This window comes from Crotalus tigris, unplaced genomic scaffold (genome assembly GCF_016545835.1).
Source record: "Crotalus tigris isolate CLP2741 ecotype Arizona unplaced genomic scaffold, ASM1654583v1 scf7180000017725.2566008, whole genome shotgun sequence".
Classification (NCBI taxonomy): domain Eukaryota; kingdom Metazoa; phylum Chordata; class Lepidosauria; order Squamata; family Viperidae; genus Crotalus; species Crotalus tigris.
The window spans coordinates 906,740-919,675 of record NW_024096593.1 but is presented as its reverse complement, the minus strand read 5'-3'; the positions used below and the strand labels follow the sequence as shown (position 1 = coordinate 919,675).

General features: G+C 39.6%; 1 protein-coding gene across 11 annotated transcripts in view; it reads left to right on the top strand.

The window, feature by feature from the left end:
• The first annotated feature begins 451 nt into the window (after nt 1-451).
• The window catches only part of INPP4B (inositol polyphosphate-4-phosphatase type II B), a 291,651-nt gene continuing 279,166 nt past the window's right edge, over nt 452-12,936 (top strand). For 7 of the 11 annotated variants that reach the window (XM_039338942.1, XM_039338941.1, XM_039338940.1 and 4 more), the window contains exon 1: nt 452-1,888. The gene's annotated coding sequence lies outside the window, so the exon portion shown is untranslated. The remainder of the gene's footprint in view (nt 1,889-12,936) is intronic. The other 4 variants (XM_039338936.1, XM_039338945.1, XM_039338938.1 and 1 more) reach the window with 1 other exon arrangement.

The following is a 12,936-nucleotide window of genomic DNA, read 5'->3' as shown; positions in this document are numbered from 1 at the left end:
TCTGGTGATGGAGCACCCACAACTTCTGGAGGCAAGTTATTCTACTGGTTAATTGTTCTGTCAGAAAATTTCTCCTTAGTTCTAGATTGAATAACAGAATAACAGAGTTGGAAGGGACCTTGGAGGTGGTTTAGTCAATGCTCTGAACAAGCAAGAGACCCTATACCATTTCAGACAAATGGCTGTCCAGTCTCTTCATAAAAACTTCCAGTGTTGGAGCATTCACCACTTCTGGAGGCAGGTTGTTCCACTGGTTAATTGTTCTCACTGTCAAGAAATTTCTCCTTAGCATGGCTACTATGGGATTCTAAAGTCCCTGGATATTAACACCATCTCTTGGGAACTTCTGGCGCATGATCGACCGACATGGCGCACCTTGGTGTACCAGGGTTGCCAGACATATGAACACAGAAGGACAATCTTGGCACAAGAAAAGCGAGCGCTCCACAAAGCCAGAGCTGCAAATGCTGAATTAACAGTGTCTATATTTCTTTGTTCAGTATGTGGCAGAACATTCTGTGCTAACATCAGTCTTATTAGCCACCTACGGACACATCATTGATGGCCCATAACCCATAAGATGTCAAGATCTTCCTCGAAATCGATGGACGAACAACTGCCTACCGTAGGATTCATAAGTTTCTCCCTCAAAAGCATCAAAGAGATGGAAACCTTCTGTTCATGCAGCTTTTCCTCATAAACAACAGCTACAGTTTCCTGCTCCAGGGCGTTTATCTAGTCTAATTCGTTGCCCTTGTTAGAAAATAAGTCCAAACAGAGCTAAAACATAGGCTGAGGATTAATAATGGACGTTAACACCTGAATGCCCAATGAAATTATCATAAAGAAATCCATCTGAAAGCAACCTTTACTTGGTTTATCGCAGGTTTCATAAACGTTGTTCCGAAAAGAAAATATTGACAAGGTGCGGACATATAGCTGCACGCCAGGTTAACTTGATCAGATCATCATGGTTAGTCATTACTATTTCAGAAAAGCATGCCTGCCGACTAGGACACCACCAGGAAATCAGAGGCGGTGGGAGGCATTTTCTCTTTCCCATCTTTGCTCGTCCAAAGAAAGCAGGAGCGGAGCTCCCTCTGGGCACCGGGAGGCGAACGACAAGCCTCCCCTTCTTCCTGTTCGTCTCCTCCCGACTCCGGCTCTTGCACTAACGATCACCTCCGAGAGCTGCTTTGCAGGGCCTGAGAGCGAGAGAAGGAGGGAAAAACAGCCCGGCGCAGCGTGGCGCACCCGCTTTCCTGTCTTCCAAAGCGCCTGCGCCTTCAGCCCCTTCGCGTGCCGCTCGGGAAACTCCTGCGGGTTGCGGTGACATTGTCGGAAGGAGGGGAAAGGGAGGAGACTTGGGAGGGAGGAGGCGGCGCCGAGGGGAAGAGCGCGCGCCTTGCCTTGCGCCCCGGGCTCGAGCGGCAGCTGCAGCTGCGGGGCAGGCAACTTATCCTCGCGGCGGCAGCGGCTGCTCTGGCGTTTGGGGACAGGATCGGAGCTGGTCGCTCGGCAGAGTCCCGCCATTTGCCGCCGCTTCTCTGGCCACTTTTTCTGTCCCGTGCTTGGCGGGAGTCTGCTGGAAGGAAGCTGCGGACTATAAATAGCTCTGGCTACGGACGCTGTGTGCAACGGACTGGGGAAGGCGCGGCTAACCGTGACGTCTCGGCTGGAAGGGAGGAACCACCAGGTAAAAAAGTCAAATAAAAGCCGGGAGTTTCCTTTGGCCCTTCCTCGGAGGACGTCGAGGTGCGACTTTGAATGAAGAGGCGGCAAGCTGTTGCCGGGATCGTCTAAGCCTAGGCGAAAAGCTTTCCACCTTTGCCCGCCGTCGCTTCTGGATCCCCTTTCAAGTTTCTTCCTGTTGCAGTTTCGCTGGAAGGCAAGTCTGAGGCAGGCGCTGGAGTCTGGGCTCGTGGGAGGGCCGAGGCGGCAGGCGGACCCCCCGCCCCCAAAATCGGTTGAAGCCTCTCCTTTGCGGGGACGTGGAGGCGGCTGCGTTGTGCCGGAGTAGGTCGCGGGCACGGTTTTCAGTCGGAGAAGGAAGGGCAAGCGGGTGCGGGTGTCTCAGCTTAGTGGTTTGCAAAGCTGGTGCCGGTGGGGTTTTTTTTTTTAGTGCCTAGACGAGAGCTTGTTCCCCTTACCTGCAGTTGCTCTTTCCAAGGCGATCATTTTTGTAGCTGTCTCCTCCTCTCTGGGAGGAGGAGAAAGGAAAGGGCGAACGAAGAGGGAGTAAGCCTTGCCATCCTCTTTGATCCTCCGACTGCATGGTGTTTTTTTGCCTCGGTACGTTTGTCCGAGAAAATGCGCCTGTATTGAATCGGAGAAGTGGCGGAGGTAAGCTATTGTCGCGTAACTCTCGCGCTAAAACGAATTAAGCATAAAACTCTCAAGAATGATCCCGAATAAAGCAGGATGCTCCTCGTGTCGGTCCTTTGTAACTGCGTTGTAAAATAATAATAATAAAAAAAAAAAAAAAAAAACAGCAGCCACACACAGCTGCATTTCAGTTCGTTTGGTTATGTATGGGAAAAGAAAGAACAGACTGATAATTCTGAATTCTCCCTACCTTTCTTGCTTGCTCCCTTGATAAAGAGATTTGGAAAAGAATCTGTCAGCACTGCGAGAACTAGAGGTTGAAAGTAGATTCATTCTGGAGAATCTTGTGCAGGGATTCAGGAAGCAGAGTCCATTACTTGGTACATACCTAAATTTATTGAAAATCAACTAAGGGAAAAAAGATACACTACCTTCCAATACTTACATGCTTTCTTTCAGAGAAGTGCTACTACTGATTGCTCTGGAAGGAAAGTTAGAGATGACACTTGATGTGTCATGCTCTAGAAGATCTCTCCCTCTAATCTTACAAGAAAACATTGTCCTGCATACCCTTAGACCTATCCATAAAGAATTTTGTGGCCACATTTTGGGGCAAAGTTGTTAGGTGAACCTCCATTATACAGTGCCCTCTTTGAAAAGCTTCCATACTTTTCAGCTGGAGTTGGACAGCATAGTAATTGAATACATAGTAGTACTTTGTAATCAGGTAAATATATGTTCTGAACTTTACTGAGTATAGATTGCTTAGGGCTTAATGTTGTATTGGGTAGTAAGGGCTATTCCTGGTATTAAAGGACATGGTTTTATTCTGAAATTATGCTGGAAGTAATGGTCTGCAGTATTTCTTTTGTGATTTCATAGCTGAGAGCTGCTTCACTGTAATCTCATAGCTTCTCAACCATACTGGGAAAAATGTTCTTAAAATCATAATAATTTTGAATAATAGAAATTTTCTTCAAAATAAATACACAGGGTCAATAAATTGTTACTGAGTACTAATTGAAAATAAAATATGAGCTGTTTGAAGTAGAAGCATGTCTTTTTGAACATTTTTGTACATGGGATGTTATATAACCATTCATAAATATTCATTTGCAAACAGGAAAAACCCTAAATCGGTTCAAATAGAGGCACACAAATAGACTTATTATAATATTAGTGAATATTATCTTGTATTGGAGTCAAAAGGGGCATGACTCAGGGCATTGGATTAGTCATGCATAAAAAATCTATAGAATTGGATTATTAAAAAAACTATGGAAAGCACACAGAACATGGTTTCTTGAATTCTTTCTAATCCCTTATTGTAAGGTCTATAACAGTGGTTCTCAACCTGTGGGTTGGGACCCCATTTGGGGTCGAACGACCATTTCACGGGGGTCACCAAACAACGCAGTCCGCCATTTTTTCCCCTTTTCCTTAGCTGTGCTACTCCCTTTTATTCTATTGGCTTTTGAAAGCCAATAGAATAGACTCTCTTGAACAGAGTCTAATTCTATTGGCTTTCAAAAGCCAATAGGAATTGTCCAGGCTGTCTCTGCCCTGCTGAGCCCGCCAAAAGTCCCATTCTGCAAATGGTGCTGCAACAGTTGAGTAGTCCTCGACTTATGACCGGTTGGGGGTCACGGCATTAAAAAGGTTGAGAACCACTGGTCTATAAGGTCATGTACCTGGGAGAGAAGAGGAGGGGCTTAGAATGAAGGCTTGGGCAACATTCTGAGCTATTACCAACTTCTCCTTTAGAACAGATTTCTCAACCTTGGAATTTTAAGATGTATGGATTTCAGTTCCCAGAATTCCCTAGCTAGCATTCTGAAAGTTGAAGTCCACATATCTTAAAATTGCCAAGGGTAAGAAATACTGCTCTAGGAATACATTAGCATGCAAGGATATTATTTTCCTCTGCAACCTCAGGATTTTGCCCATTTTCAAACTTAATCATCTTTTTGCTGCTTCTTCCCCCATTCTAAATTTGGTCCCATTTTGTTTAGTTATAACACAACTGTAATATTAATAGGTAAAGTTCCAGCCTCTTTATCCGTTTACATTATCTATTGGATTGGAAAGTATACAGGTAGTCCTCAAGTTACGACCACAATCTAGCCCATTGCTAAGCAAGGCAGTTGTTAAGTGAGTTTTCCCCATTTTATGACCTTTTTACCACAGTTAAGAGAATCGTTGCAGTTGTTAAATGAATCAGATGGTTGTTAAGCGAATCTGGCTTCCCCCACTGATTTAGCTTGTCAGAAACTGGCTGGGAAGGTTACAAATGGTGATCACATGATCCTGGGACAGTGCACCTGTCCCAAATACATACCAGTTTCCAAGCATACAAATTTTGATCATGTGACCATGGGGATGCTGCAACATTTGTAAGTGTGGCAGTCAGTCATAAATCATTTTTTTTTCAGTGCCATTGTAACATCTTTCCCTCTGGAGTGCAGTTGATCCCAACCCTCTCACCTTCTGTAAGAGTCTAAAGAGGGGCTTTTCAACCTTTTCATCCATTGTACTATTTTTAGGATATGGCAATATCCGAGTACCACCAGTCGCCTAGCAAGATGTCAAAAACGTGATGACAAAAGAAAAAAAGTGATGAAGTACAGGTAGTCCTCGAATTACAACAGTTCGCTTAGTGACTGTTCAAAGTTACAATGGCACTGAAAAAGTGCCCCCCAAGCCACAGCCGAGCAAGACACCTGCCTGCCCACCTGGCGGCGCTCTTCCTCCTGTCCGAGGTTTTCATTGTTGTGAGCATTTCTGTTGAGGATTGGCAGTGGGGGTGGGATGGGGTGGTGTTTGGTTTTTATTTCCCCCCATCTGGGATACTGACCCTGGGACACTGTGACAGTCATAAATATGAATCAGTTGCCAAGCATCTGAATGTAAATCACAAGACCCTGAAAATGCTGCAACATTCCAGCTGATCGGCGCTTCTTCTGGGCTGAGCAGAAGCGCCAGGATCAGCACCAAGCTCCAGCTGGAGCCTGGTGCTGATCCTGGCGCTTCCACTGAGCCCAGACAGCCCTGAAACACTGATCCTGGTGCTTCTGCTGAGCCCTGACAGCCCTGAAGCTCCAGCCGTCTCTCGCTCAGTCTTGTGCTGTGCTGCCACTGGTTCAGCTCTTTCCCCTCCCCCGCTACTTTTCTAGGATGGTCACGTACCACCTGCCAGGTGCCAATGTACCACAGGTGGTACCTGTACCACTGGTTGAAAATCCCTGGCCTAAAGAACAGGCTCTGCCAATTGGCTTGGGGTTCCAGTGGGGGAGCATCACGGTGGAGGTTGTTGATCGGTTAACAACAGATCCCACCTCTACCCCCATTCTGTTCCCTCATTACTCATATTTCAATTGGGTTGCTGTATTTGGTTCTGTGTAGTATTTTATTTATGCTTTTATCTTTGTACAGTTTTTATTGTTTATGACTGAAAGTGGCCCAGAGTTACCTTGAGGTAAGATGGGTGGCCAATAAATGTTATAAATAAAGTTAAATAAATAACCTTTGAATGGTTGTAAGTCGAGGATTACCTGTAAACATTATTAATGAGTTTCTGGATTTTCTTGTGGAATGCAAATAAGCAGATATTTTCTATACAGGACTATATTTTATATAGAACTCTAAATTTTAATTCTTAAATTGGATACAGTGAGAAGATGCTAATGCAAAGAAAGGGAAATAGGATTTGAAAGTTCTGGGATTTCATTGGGAGTAAAATGCTCTTTGGTACATTTGTTAAGATTTTCAGAAGAAAAAAAATTGTCTACATATTTTCAAATCTATCACAGGAATTGTGCAGCTTACATAGTCATCCTGTTGACTGTGGGAACTGTAGCTCATAGGATACATTGTTGTGTGTCTCTGAATATAAATCTGTATCACTGTCTATATCAGTGGTTCTCAACCTTTTTAATGCCGCGACCCCCCAACCGGTCGTAAGTCGAGGACTACTCAACCGTCGTAAGTCAAGGACTACTCAACTGGTGCAGCACCATTTGCAGAATGGGACTTTTGGCGGGCTCAGCAGGGCAGAGACAGCCTGGACAATTCCTATTGGCTTTTGAAAGCCAATAGAATTAGACTCTGTTCAAGAGAGTCTATTCTATTGGCTTTCAAAAGCCAATAGAATAAAAGGGAGTAGCACAGCTAAGGAAAAGGGGAAAAATGGCGGACTCCATTGTTTGGCGACCCCCGTGAAATGGTCGTTCGACCCCACAGGTTGAGAACCACTGGTCTATATCTACATAAATATCTACATAAATATAGATATGTAGTTTGTGTTTAGAGAGGGGAAAGAGAATAATGAAGAATATCTGAAGACTAGTCTTAGTGTAACTTTGTCCAACAAGATGCTCTCTAGCTGGTTTGAATTATGTCCTATAATCTCTGGTCATAATAACCAAAAGTTCCTTTATGGATATCTGTCTAAGTCCATATGATATGTGTGTATGCCCATCTCCTTGCTACCAAAGCTCCAGAGTGAGACAGAGGTAGCATTAAGAGCATTGTGAGGCTTAGTTTGGATTAGGTCTGCATTCTTGTGTATTCTTTGTTCTCTAAAATGAGAACTATTCTTGTCCTCTTGTCCACTGAAGTACAGCTTCAATGTGATCCAGCAGGAAATATCTAGCTCTGAATGTGACTATACAGTTCTGTATAGTATTGCCTATTTCCAAGTAAAGTAGTTTGATTCCTCTTTGAAATGCAGTTTCAGAGGATGCAGTATTCATTGTAATTTATAGTTATTGTAAAGCTGAACAGTGAAGAGTAATAATATTTTCATATATCACTACAGATCATTTTCATTTGATTTGTTCCTTATAGTAGTGATTTAAATCTTTCTTCATATATGAAAAAAATAAGTTATGGGTTTTATTGAAAGTTTATAACTCATATTACATAGTAAAAGTTTTCTGAGGAGTTCTGGGCCCTGTGATTCAAATTAAATTAGAATAGATTCAAAGGAGAGCAATGATGAAAACAAAGTCTATAAACATTTGAAAGAATTTTATACATTTAGCCATAAGGAAATTGATTGGCAAAAAAGATATGTGACAACACTCTTCAAAGGACTGCTGTGTAAAAGAAACCATTATTTTTTCTACAGCTTTAGAATGGCAAGACTTAATTTAATGGTATTAAGTCAGAGGACAGCAGATTGTGCAGTGAGTATCAGGATAAATGTTTTTGTAGTAAGTCAGATGGTTGAACTAATAAGATAGGTAATGGATTTCTAATGCTCTGCCTGTTACCAGACAAATGTTAACAGCTATCTCCTGGGTATACTTTAATTTGGCATTTGCTGTATGGAATGAAGATAGTATCAAAGGTCCGCTCCATAATTTTTAAATTTTTAACTGAATTTAGTACAACAATACTAAATAGTCTATGGCCTGGACATTGACTGCAATAAAGATTTGATTTGATTCTGTTATATTTCAAATAGTTATTAGTAATAGGAAATAGCTAGAAATAGTTCAGTTGGTTCTGTTGATCTTTAAAAAGGCTTTAAAATATGGTTATGTCCCAAAGAGTTAGGATCATGATGTGTAGGAAGAAGGTAGGAGTCAGATCACATATTAACTGATTATTACTATCACTGTTAATTGTTTTATTTTGGGTGTGTTGTGTCAGTCATCCAGAGTCATGTTCGATTTGGAGGCCATATAACATTTTTAAAGAAACAAACAAAAATATGCAGTATTACACTTCTATTTCTTATTCATATTTGTTCATTTTTTAGTTTATGTTTAGGAGAGTCTCCAAATGAAAGAAAAGTTTCTGTATGTTTATTCAAGAGTAAAACTCACATTGCTTAGTTCTTTTACTGAGATTTCAGCCTAACAGAATAAAGCTAAATATAGTGATTACTTCTGGATAGATCTAGGGCTTATATAGTAGGGGTCCCCAACCCCTGGTCCATGGACCAGTACCGGGCCACACCGTGCCAGCAACCAGTCCGCACAAATAAGCAAAACCCCATCTGTGGGATGCAGGCAGCACACAAAACCATGCACCTTCCAGTCCGTGGAAAAACCTCTCTCCGTGGAACCGGTCCCTGGTGCCCAAAAGGTTGGGGAACTCTGTTATATAGTATGTATAACGTATGGTTTGATAAACACCTTACTAAATTAGATGAGCATTACTAATTTTACATATTGGTTGAATAGACAGTAGAGGCACAGTTATTAAACAATAATTATAATTTTAGTGAACTAAAGAGACTAATCATAAATAATTCAAAATAGGAAAATCTGTGGCTCTCCAGAGTTGTTGAAAACTTCCAGAATTTCTTTCTACTATGTTTGCTTGTTATCATTCAGTAATATCTGCATAACTGCAGCTTGCTATTTCTGCTTTAAAAAATTCTGAGCTAATGGTTTGTTGTTTGTTTTTAAACATAATTTCATTGTAACATTGTGGAGTGTTTTTAATAATAATTAACATCAAATTAAAGACCAAATGTCTCAACCATAGTTGAGAGTTCAGTATGAAAAAGCTCAGATGTAAATCCAATGAAACTGCTTATTAATAATTAAGTTCAAACCACATTTAAATAAAATCAGCTATTAAAATAATTTTGTTGTAATTTAATTTATATAACTTAAATTCATTAATATGTAAATTGTTTAAGTTACCATAAATAGTATTTTCCATTTTGTTATTCATTAATTTTTATTAAGATTGCATATAAAAAAGTGCTATGCTATTACTATTTTACCTATGAAATAATGCCTTTTTTATTACCTAGGAAAATAATATAAAATAATCAGGTTCTATAAAATATCTGAGCTATAAAAAAGCTCAGATATAAATCCAATAAAATAAACAAATCCTGCACTCTCCGATACACATAAATTCCCAAGTAATCACATTAAATAATTTTCCATTTTGATTTTGAAATTATGACTAACCAGTAGTTTTCTGGAATCACTTGTTAAAATGATTGCCTACTTTCTAGACTAAAAAATCTGCATATTTCAGTGACTATTTTGTAATAGTGTATTCATAAAGGCAGTATCTTGCTATTTTGATTATTTTATTATTTTATTCTATTGGCCAACCACAGCTGAAAACATGTAATTCAATGTCAAACCTCAAATTAAGGAGAAAAGGGTCATTTTGTTGGTGGTTTTCCATATCAATAGTCCCCTATATATTTGCAGAAACAATGTTATGTTGCTAGTTATATTAATTTCTCATTTTCTTCCTAATGGAAAGAAAAATCTTTTTTAAAAAGCCATTTGAGTTGCCCCTTCTTATCCTAATTATCAAGTGCTGGTTAGGTTTTAAAAATGGTGTATGAAATGTATGACTCAGGCAGGATTAATTCCGGTACACTTCAATGATTTATTTTGATAGTCATTTTCTTTTAGAAAATCATGAATTATCATGGATTTAGCTTGGAGCGTCATGCTCCAGAGTACCTAAGGGGTTTTAATTGTAAGGATGCCTACAGCTTTCCATGAAAGATAACAGTGTGCATAAAATCTACAGGTCAATGCACATTTTATCATAAACATGTTACAAGTTTTTTTGTAGATCTGGGAAGAAATAATAGATGAAGTAGATGAAGATATGTTTGAATGTAGCGCTTCATAATACTCTGGGGCAGATAAGGGCTATAATGTTTGCGTTTGCCCAGGTATTTTATTCACATACATTTTAGTATTACAGATGGTATAAGTAGCATTAATCCTCTCTTACTGGGTGTGTACTCCTGATTTTGATAATGGTATTTTTCTTTGCTTATAGAAAAAAAGAAGGGATTGAATTTTTGTGAGGGTATTATTTCATTGTTTATAATACTTTTATACTTTTTGATTGTATAAACTACCAAAATTGAATATAGGATAGCATAAATGAGCTATATATATATAAATATATGAGCCGAGGTGGCGCAGCAGTTAGAGTGCAGTACTGCAGGCCACTTTAGCTGACTGTGTTCAGCAGGTCAGCGGTTCAAATCTCACTGGCTCAAGGTTGACTCAGCCTTCCATCCTTCCGGGGTAGGTAAAATGAGGACCCAGATTGTTAGGGGCAATGTAAATATATATATATACATTGCTTACTGGTGTACACCGCTTAGAGAGTGCTCGCACTTAAAGCGGTATATAAGTCTCATAAATAAATAAATAAATAAATAAATAAATAAATAATAAAACAATAGCAACATCATAAAAATATTAAACCAAAAATGCAACATCACTAACAGTGAAAAATAACAATGAAAATATTAAAAATGTTTTAAGAGACCAGAATTAAAGTCTGAGTCTTAAGGTCTTTTTTAAAACCAAAACCTTGGGGCAAGTTGTAACTTTTTTTTCTCATGTGTCAGATATTTCACTTGATTTTATTTATTGAATTTATATGACTGCCTATCTCACATATATGACTTTGGGAGCTACCATTATTGAAGAACAGAATAAAAACAATGAAATATAACAAAATTATAAACAACATGCAGGGAAAAAACAACTAATGCAGCAGTTAATATAACCGTGAAAATGGGCTTACCCAAACTTTTAGGCTGGAGAGCTTTGTGGCAAAAACTTGTCTTTGGTGCCTTACAAAAAGCTAGCAGGATTGGGTTGACTCTAATGTCTGGAGGAATAAGGTTCCAGATGGTAGGTGCCATGACAGAAAAGTGTCCCATCAGGTGATCAGATCATGGATGAAGTCAACTTCATTACAAACTGGTGTCCAGCAGCAGCAGCAGCTCAAATCCAGGTCCTTGAAGGATCGCTGACTGGGTCCAGTATTGATGCCAATTGGCTGGAATATGCCACTGGAATAACATTCCCAATTAATAACCCCATTTAATAATGAAACAAATTTTTAGATACATAAATATTAGAAGCAAGATTCTAAATTAAGCCCTAAACAATTAACAATCACTGGATTTTCACTACTGAGATTATATAATCTCAGTTTTGTGCTCTGAAAGATTGCTGCATTTTTCACCAGTTGAAACTCTCAGATGCTTTTCATGATTGCAGTAATCTAAACATGGGTTGCTGCAATACAACACTTTTGTCTCAATAAAACAACTCACTACCCTTCCTGGATATCCTCATCAATTAGAGGAAATGGTGGCAAATTAGAAATACAAATGTTGAAAAACATCCACACTAATCAAGTGCTCCACTACCAAATTAACAACCCCATCTCTCTCAAGAACAGCTGTGTAAGAATATAATTCAAACAAGCACAAATGCACTGCAACAATCCAGAAGTCCAGAAAAGGGAAATAGATTGCCTATATAATATCTTCCATCAAAATCGAACTTTTCCCCACACAACTTTTATCAAAAAGTACCAAATCACATAGTCCATTATAACACTATCAATACAAGTTATGAAAAGACTAACACCCCTCAAACATCTCAGAAACAATCAACAGACTATTACAACCACATGGCATAATTGTAGTACACAAGCTAACCTAAGCTTACTAAAACATCTTAAGTAAACCAAAAGTAGATTCAAAAGCCAAAGAAGAAAACATGTAAATATGTAAAGAACTGTAACAGCTACTATGACAGCAGGCAGAAGACTAGCAGAGTGCATCCATGAACACCAACTAGCAATCAGAAGACACAATGAAAACCATGATTTCAACTAGGAGATGTGAGCATCCAAGTCCAAGCTAAACCCAAAAATGCTAGAGAATTTCTGGAAGCCTGGCACTCTGATAAATGGGCCATCAACAAGCAGAGTTTATCTGTTGGAACAACATCTACATGCCGTTCAAAAGAGACAATGCAAAAGCTGAAAAGGAAACAAAAAGACCAGAACATATCTTCATTAGCAATCAATACCCAGATAACTAGGGATTAACACCAAGATTAACACCCAGATAAAGAAACAGAAAACAATACCCTAATCAATGAAAGATCACAGCAGACATCAATCAAGCAGTAAACAGCCTGATCAAGTACTACAGGTAGTCCTCAATTTACAACCAGTCAATTAGCAACCATTCAAAGGTACGACGGACTTCCCAAAAGGTACTTATGACCTGGTTCTGAAGTTCTGACAGCAGGGCTGCCTACTATGGTCACAACTGCATTTCAGGCACTTGGCAGCTGGCCCATATTTACAGCCATTTGCAGTAGCCTGCAGTCACATGACTATGATTTACTATGTTTTTGCTGAAAACTGGTTACTTTTGGTTTTGGATAAGAGCGCCATATAGTAATAGCAATAGCACTTAGACTTATATATTGTTTCATAGTGCTTTACAACAGAGCTTTTCAATCTTTTCACCCATTGTACCACTTTTAGGATATGGCAATATCAAAGTACCACCAGTTGCCTAGCAACCTGATAAAGTAGAGGTAGTCCTTGACTTACAACAATTCACTTAGTGACTGTTCGAAGTTGCAACAACACTGAAAAAAGTGACTTAGGACCATTTTTCACACTTATGACTGTTGCAGCATCCCCAGGGTCATGTGATTTACATTTGGATGCTTGGCAACTGATTCATACTTATGACGTCACAGTGTCCCAAGGTCATGTGATCACCTTTTGTAACTTTGTGACAAGCGAAGTCAATGGCCGGGAGGACATGGCCAGCTCAACATC